Genomic DNA, 7,350 nt, shown 5'->3' on the forward strand with positions numbered 1-7,350 from the left:
TTGGGGTTTCAGTTTCCTGTTTGTGATATTGGTTCTGTCCTTTTCAAAGATTCTTCTCCCTGGCAGAGAAAAAAAGTAAACACAGTGTAGAGAAGGTGTATCTTCCTCTGTTCTAGGTACTCCCTGGACTATGGTCCTATCATCACCTTTTCTTTGACATAGCTTATTCTGAGCTTTCATACTCTTGACATTGTTCTTGCAATACTATGCTATACCTCTGCATTCATTCTCCATTAATAGTCCTTTCTTCTTAGGGGCAGCCAGGTGGCTCAGAGAGTAAGAGCACCGGCTCCAGTGTCTGGATGACCTGGGGATCAAATCTGGGCTCAGATACTTAGCACCACACCCAGAAATAACTGGCCTTGTAACCTTGAGCAAGTTACTTAACCCCGATTGCTTAAAAAAAAATTTTTTTTTAAATAGTCCTTTCTTCTGTTTGTAAACATATCACTAAAATCAATAATCTTTCTGGGATCCCCCTTCCCCTGCCTTCTTGCATATTGGTGATGGCCCAAGAATCTGGTTCTTCAAAGTGCTTGCAAAGTTTGCCTCCTTTTCTTCCTTGAATTTCTTCTGTGATCTAGGTCTGAGGTGTGTCTAATTCTTTTAATTAACCTTATTTCTTTTTATCATATGGTTTCATCAAATGACTTGAAGCATTTTAACCTTTTAATCTTATCTACACCTTGACTGATTAATTGAATGATTAAGAGTCTACTTATGTGCCAAGTACTGTGCTAAACCCGTAATTGATATTATCTCATTTGATATTCACAACAATTCTACAAAGTAGGTACTATTATTATCCTCATTTTACAAGTTAGTAAACTGAGGTAGACAGGTTAAGTGACTTGTCTAGGGTCACATAGGTAGTAAGTGCTTGAGGCCAGTTCTGAATACAGGACTCCTTGAGTACAGGCCCATGTAGGAGCAACCACATTGTCATACCCAGGATGGCTGCTAGCACAGGTTCTTAGATCTACTTTACTAGGAAAGATAGCTGATTAAGGGGTCAACAGTCTTTTTTAATTACATTCACTAGTTCAAGGGAAAAATCAGCACCCTGAACTTCAGAGAAAATACAAGCAGAGAAATAAAGACCAACAGACAGGGCTCTGACTGCCTAAATCAAAGAAATATTGCTATACACTTTATATACAACACTCGATCAAGAGAGCCTTTTCATCTGAGCAGTCAGGGAGCTCTGTACATAGCCACTCAGAATCTTGACCAGGGAACCAAAGATATTTCTCATAAGCGAGCCCCCAAAGCAAAATACCAACCCAGAGCATAAATACACTTCTCAGAGCCAGAAGGCATCACAACCCTCCTGACTCAGTGCCTAATTAGAAATTAGCAAAATGTATGAAAGCCTTCCTACAAGCAAGCCTCCCTTAAGCAAGCTTCCCTTAATGGGCTCCAGGTGAGGCCTCTTAATGAGCAGGGAAGATCTTAAATCCCATTAACATTACAGCCCAGTGCTCTATCCAATGGGCTATCTAACTGCCGACCTGTATTGGAAGAGGGAGTTACATCCATCAATCCAAAAGTTCCCTATGCCAACGAAATTATAAATCTAGCCCCCACCCTAAATTCATGATGTTTCAAAAAATTCATGATTAATCCAATGTAGGCAGTCTTTCCACTGAAAAAGCACCCCTCTGTGCCTTCAGAGGCAGTTTCCTTGAATTATTACAGCTAAAATTATTTACACTAGGGTCAGTCTTCCAGGGATAGGTTTCTCTTTGCACAGCTAGGCCTGTTCTCAGATGCCAGTCCATGAGGAGGCCCATGTTTAAAGCCTTATCATCTTGAGTAGGGGGTTGCTAGTGCTGGAAGTCTTTCATCATGGTTTTCAAGAATTTAGGATTATGCATCCACACACCGTTGAGTCATCTGAATAAGGTTTTAGTAGAAAAGGGGCCTGGTATCAGGTTACTTTGGTGTAATTTTCTTTTTCCTACAGAAATGTGGAGAGTAGGGCAGAGGTTGGAAATGCCGATTAAATATTCATATTCCAATTAATTGGGACCAGTTACCTGAGATTTTCTTTGCATAAACTAAGAAGAAATTACCTGTTCAAGAAAGGGTCTCCTGTCCTAGGCAACAAGTTGGTGCAGTGGATAGAACTTGTTAGGTCTTGAGTCATAAAGACCTGAGTTCAAATATGGTCTCAGATACTTACTAGCCATGTGACCCTGGGCAAGTCATTTAATCTCTGATTTCCTCAGTTTCTTCAACTGTAAAATGGGGATCCTAATAGCACCTACTCACAAGGCCCAGTCTGGGAAGTGTGTTAGAAAATCTGGAAGTACTGGAAGTAAATAGGAAACTGGGATTCCATTGACAAAATTACAACTTACAAACATCCATTTTAGAAATACTTCTAATTGCAGCTGCAAAGGCAGATGTCCTCTGTTGTGAGAGATGCTTAAGGTTCTAAACAGTGCAGAAAATAACCCAGCTCATTTGTTCCCCTTATAAAAAGGGAGACATTCCCCAACACTGCATATTAACGATTTCATTTGGGACCATGGCTGTGAAAATTGTTGACATGCTATATGCTTTTTTGTCTATAATACAGCTGTAATGTGCATGTTCTCATAATAAATGAATCATAAGTCATAGAATGCCAGAGCTGAAATGGCTCAATGATTGCGAACTGAGACGAGCAGAGGCCATGAGACCAATGACATAGGAAATGACAAAGGTCAACCCAGGTCTTCTTACCCTATGATCAAAACCAATCATTTCATTTTACAAATGATAAAACTGAGATCCAGAAAGAAGTCAGGAACCAGGTAGTTTGTGGTCAATGTGAGACTCAACCTGGAGTCCTCTGACTCCAGACCCAGCAATGCTGCTTTCATAGGAGCTATTGATCACTGATTGGCTATGATTAAGTCCACAAAACCTAGCAGTATAACTGAATTAAACATTCCCTAGTTAGAACATTCACAGTCTAAGTGAAGCTGAGAAATTAGTTCAGGCTTCTGCTTCCCTTAAGCAGCTGGATGATTCAGTGGACAGAGTGCTGGGCCTAGAGTGATGAAGACCTGAGTTCAAATTTGACCTCAGACACTTACTAGCTTGTGTAACCCTGGATAAGTCACTTGACCATTGTCTACCTGTTTCCTCAACTGCAAAATGGGGATAATAACAGTACCTACCTTGGATAGCTATTTCCAATAGCTCCACCAGTCTCTAAGATAATCACAGCTTTTCTAGTTCTGTTCCTTGTCTCCAGGTTTATTCTAGCCAGTCTCCTCCTAGAGCCACATATTAATAAATGTTTTATTAATACTATAAATTTTATAAGTACAACATATTTCTTATGCAGTATGGTTACAAGGACCTAATAGTTTGTTAATTTTATTAATTTAGTTTATATGTTACTAGTTTTATCAAAAGCTTAAATATATAATATGTAGACTGGGAAAAATTTTTTATGTTTATGGTCCAGTTCATCTTAATTTCTAAAACTGCTGTTAGATTTATACTAGTAGGCAAACCAGGTATTAATCTACAGTTGAAGATTAGCTTCTGAGATATAACCCCCACAGCATTATTGGGCTTCTTGGTATAAGTCACACTAGGTCCCTCAGTGCTATGGGACATGGATTCAGTGTTAGGGCTGGAAGAGACTTTCGAGGCCATCCTAGCCAAACCCACAACTTTAATATTCTTGACTATAGGAAAGCTCCACCTTGGGGTTCCACTGACTTGTCAAATGCAACCATTCAAAAATTAATTTATTATCTTTCCCTCTAAATCAAGAGTCCTTAAGATGGGTTCTATGGCCTGATTCCCTTTTTCAGTAGATTACTGTATTTTAATAAAATTTGTTTTTTCTCCTATGTATTTTATACATTTAAAAACATTATTCTGAGAAAGAGTTTGTAGACTCCACCGGACTGCCACAAGCATCCATGACATCCCCCAAAATAGTTTAAGAACTCTTGGTCTAAACTTTTCTTCCCTCTGATTTCACTCTTTGAACCATTCAGTACTAAATGTTTGAGCCATCCACCTCGTACCTGTGCCTCCCTTCTCTGTCACCATCCATACCTAGTAGTTACCAAGCCTTGTCCATTCTACCTCTGAGACATTTTCTCCCTTCCATCCTTCTGTCTCTATTCCTTCATCTCCATGTCTCCATTCTGTGCAGTGCCTCTACACTATTACTTTATTCATTGGTCTTCCCACTGCTAGAGTATCACCCCCACCCCCAAATCATCCTTCAACCTCCCAGAATCTTCTTTATGTATTTATTTATTTATATATTTTTAAATAATTTATTTATGTATTTAAATTCATCATGCCTGTATTAATAAAAAACCTTTGATGGTTTCTAACTAAAGTTCAACTTTTTCTGTCTGTTTTACAAAATGCCACCTTACCATCAGATAGTGCCTCCTGCGTTTCTAACGTTAGCCCATGTTGCCCCATTTCATAGGCACTACTACAACTACTACTAAGCACTCCCTCAGCCTTCCTACCTTTATATTTCTTGTCATATTCCCTCATATCACTCAACAAAAATTCATGAAACATTTACTAGATGCCAGACACTGGGGAGATAAATCCAATATGGAATGTCCAATAGGTGATCTATGACTGAAGATCAGGGGAAAGACCAGTGCTGGTTGTATAAATCTGAGAATCCTGATGATGATTAAAAGTTTAAAATGAAAGTTAAAAATATGGGAATTGATGGGGAAAGAGGGAGAGAATGAGAGGGAGAAAAAAAATGAGAGAGAGAATGAGAGGGGGGAGGGAAAGAGAAAAAATGAGAGACAGAGAGAATGACAGAGACAGAGACAGAGAGAACAGAAAGAGAAGAAAAGGCTTGGGGAACTCCAACGTGGATAATTCAACAAAGGAGGCTGAGAATAGTCATACAGGCAAGAGGCAAACAACGAGAGAGCAATGCCACAAAACCCCAGAGAGGTGAGAAATCTTCCAAAGAAGAAGATGGTCAATAATGTCAAATGAAACTGATCAGTGAAGGAGGATTAGGCCTAAAAAAGACCACCAGATTTGGCAACTAAGAGGTCACTGGCAGATGTGGTCAGAAGACCTGGGTCCAAGTCATGGTCACACTTATTAAATACATTATTTTAGGTTCCTTAGGGTCTCTCAGGGTCAGACTTGTTTCTCAATAAGAACAATAATTATGATGACCCTACAAGGAAGGTCCAATGAGATTACACAATCTGTAAAGTGCTATACAAATGTGAGTTATTATTAATCATTCCAGACTAGACAACTCCCCACCCTCCTGAATTAGTTACCAATTTCAGGTGATCTACCTCAGAGGTTGACATGTAGGCTTTGCCTTTGGTCTCCCTTTTCTACCCATGGAAACTCTGCTTGTGCCTTGGAGGCTGATGGGTCAGCTTTGCAACTGAAGTAAATTAACTGGGTCAGTTTTCCTACAAAATTCCAACTGGCAGGGACCTTTTGGTACTATGCTGGAACGATATGACAGTTAACTTCTTCAGAATCAGTCTTTTTTATATAGACTTTAGGAAATAAAGTTAAAGAAAAGTGTGGTGTGAACATTTCAGTATCAAACAAAGGAATTCAGCAAATCCCATCTTGAATCAAAGGTTTGACAAAATGAGTGTGCATGAGTTTGCAACTAATCCATGTTATTTTTAATATCTTAAGGGATATGGATGAAATCCACACGAAATTGAGTTTTATATTTTTTTTCTTTAAATTCAGGCTTGAAAGTGAGATTCAGAGGCATCAGATCATTTGCCACTAAGTAGAATCACACTTAACCCTAAAGTGGACAGGAAATCTATCATCCCAAAGTAGGACATCGTCTAAGTAGACTCACTCAGAAAAAAAAGTGCTAATTCCTCTAGGAAGCAAAGGAGTGGTTTATAGGTCATGCTACTTTTGGTGAGTAGATGGAGTCAGGAAGAACCAAGGATGTCTGGCAAGAAGGTAGAGAGAAAAGCTGGATCAAAAGGAACACAAATTAACCAGCTTACACAGATGTCTTACTAGCTTACTCTTTTCTCTGTAGATACACCAGAAGTAAAAATAAGCAAGACCAATAAATTGTTTTAAAATTATCTGCACTCAACTCAGTATGAACAAGGGTTAAATATCTATTGGTAAGTGCCCCCTAAAGGACCAAAGAAATGAGCAAGTAGATTTTTTCCAGGGACTAGGTTTTGGGTGAGTTGAATACTAATACCCTTGATATCAGAAAGCAAGGAACAGACTAGGGCATGTTCCAAAGAAATCACAGCCATTCATATTACTGTTATCCCTTCAGTAAGGTGAAGTCTCTAGGTTCTGTTGTTTCTAAGTTCTAGGCCTTATTTTCCAATGGTTCCAAGTTAATCTCAGTAGAACCTATTCTTGGCCAAGTTCTGTTTTATACTTTTTTTTTCAGTGACTAGGATCAAGAAAATGAATCTGTCATCTAGAAAGATGAAGTGTAATAGGGATAAATGTAAAGTTCTAACCTGGTTTCAAAAACCCAAATGTGCAAGTATTGGACAAGAGAATATGGGTAGATAATAGTTCATAAGAAAAGACCTTGAGGGTTTTAATGATTTATCAACTCACTGTGAGTCAACAGTGTGTCATGACAGCCAAAGGAGCCAATGTGGTCTCAGACTATTTAAAGCAGATGCAGTGTTCATTGCAATGGAAGTAGTGATCTGTCCCACTGAGCCACATCCAGAATGCTGTATTCCTTTCTGCCTATGGAATCTTAGCGAAGACACTGACATACTGAAGTATTTTAAGAAAAGGCTAACAATGATAGCAAAGGATCTAGTGGTTCCTAGCCCAGAGAGGACTTACAGGTGACAATCCTGCTATTTTAATTTTTATCTTTCTTTGCTTTTTGGAGGGCAGAAGGCAGGGCAATTGGGGTTAAGTGACTTACCCAAGGTTGCATGACTGATAAGTATTAAGTGTCTGAGGTCAAATTTGAACTCAAGTCCTCCTGACTCCAGGGCTTGTGCTCTATTCTCTGTGCCACCTAGTCGCCCCAATCCTACTGTATATTTGAATATGTGAAGGACTGATATTAGAAATGTTAGGCTTGCTGCTTGGCCCCTAATGATGAGAGCTATCCATAAATGGAATGGGCTTCCTCTCTGGGTAGTGAGTTCTCCATCTCTGGAGATTTTAGATTGGAAGTTGAATGATTATTTGTCAGGGCTGTTACAGTGGGCATTATTGTTCAGGGCTGGGCTGTGCTAATGACTTCTACAGCCCCTTGTAGCTCTGAGATTCCATGACTCTGAATTGTTTTTACTTCTCCATGAATTGACAACCAATCTCCTCTCTCTCTCTCTCTCTCTCTCTCTCTCTCTC

General features: G+C 39.2%; 1 protein-coding gene across 2 annotated transcripts in view; it reads left to right on the forward strand.

Annotated features, from left to right (window-relative positions):
- The window catches only part of CALY (calcyon neuron specific vesicular protein), a 122,572-nt gene that overhangs the window by 113,643 nt on the left and 1,579 nt on the right, over window positions 1-7,350 (forward strand). The gene's annotated exons all lie outside the window — the stretch shown is intronic.

This window comes from Petaurus breviceps, unplaced genomic scaffold (assembly GCF_028583685.1).
Source record: "Petaurus breviceps papuanus isolate PSGF00001 unplaced genomic scaffold, PetGlider_PUasm1.0 90825, whole genome shotgun sequence".
Taxonomy (NCBI): domain Eukaryota; kingdom Metazoa; phylum Chordata; class Mammalia; order Diprotodontia; family Petauridae; genus Petaurus; species Petaurus breviceps.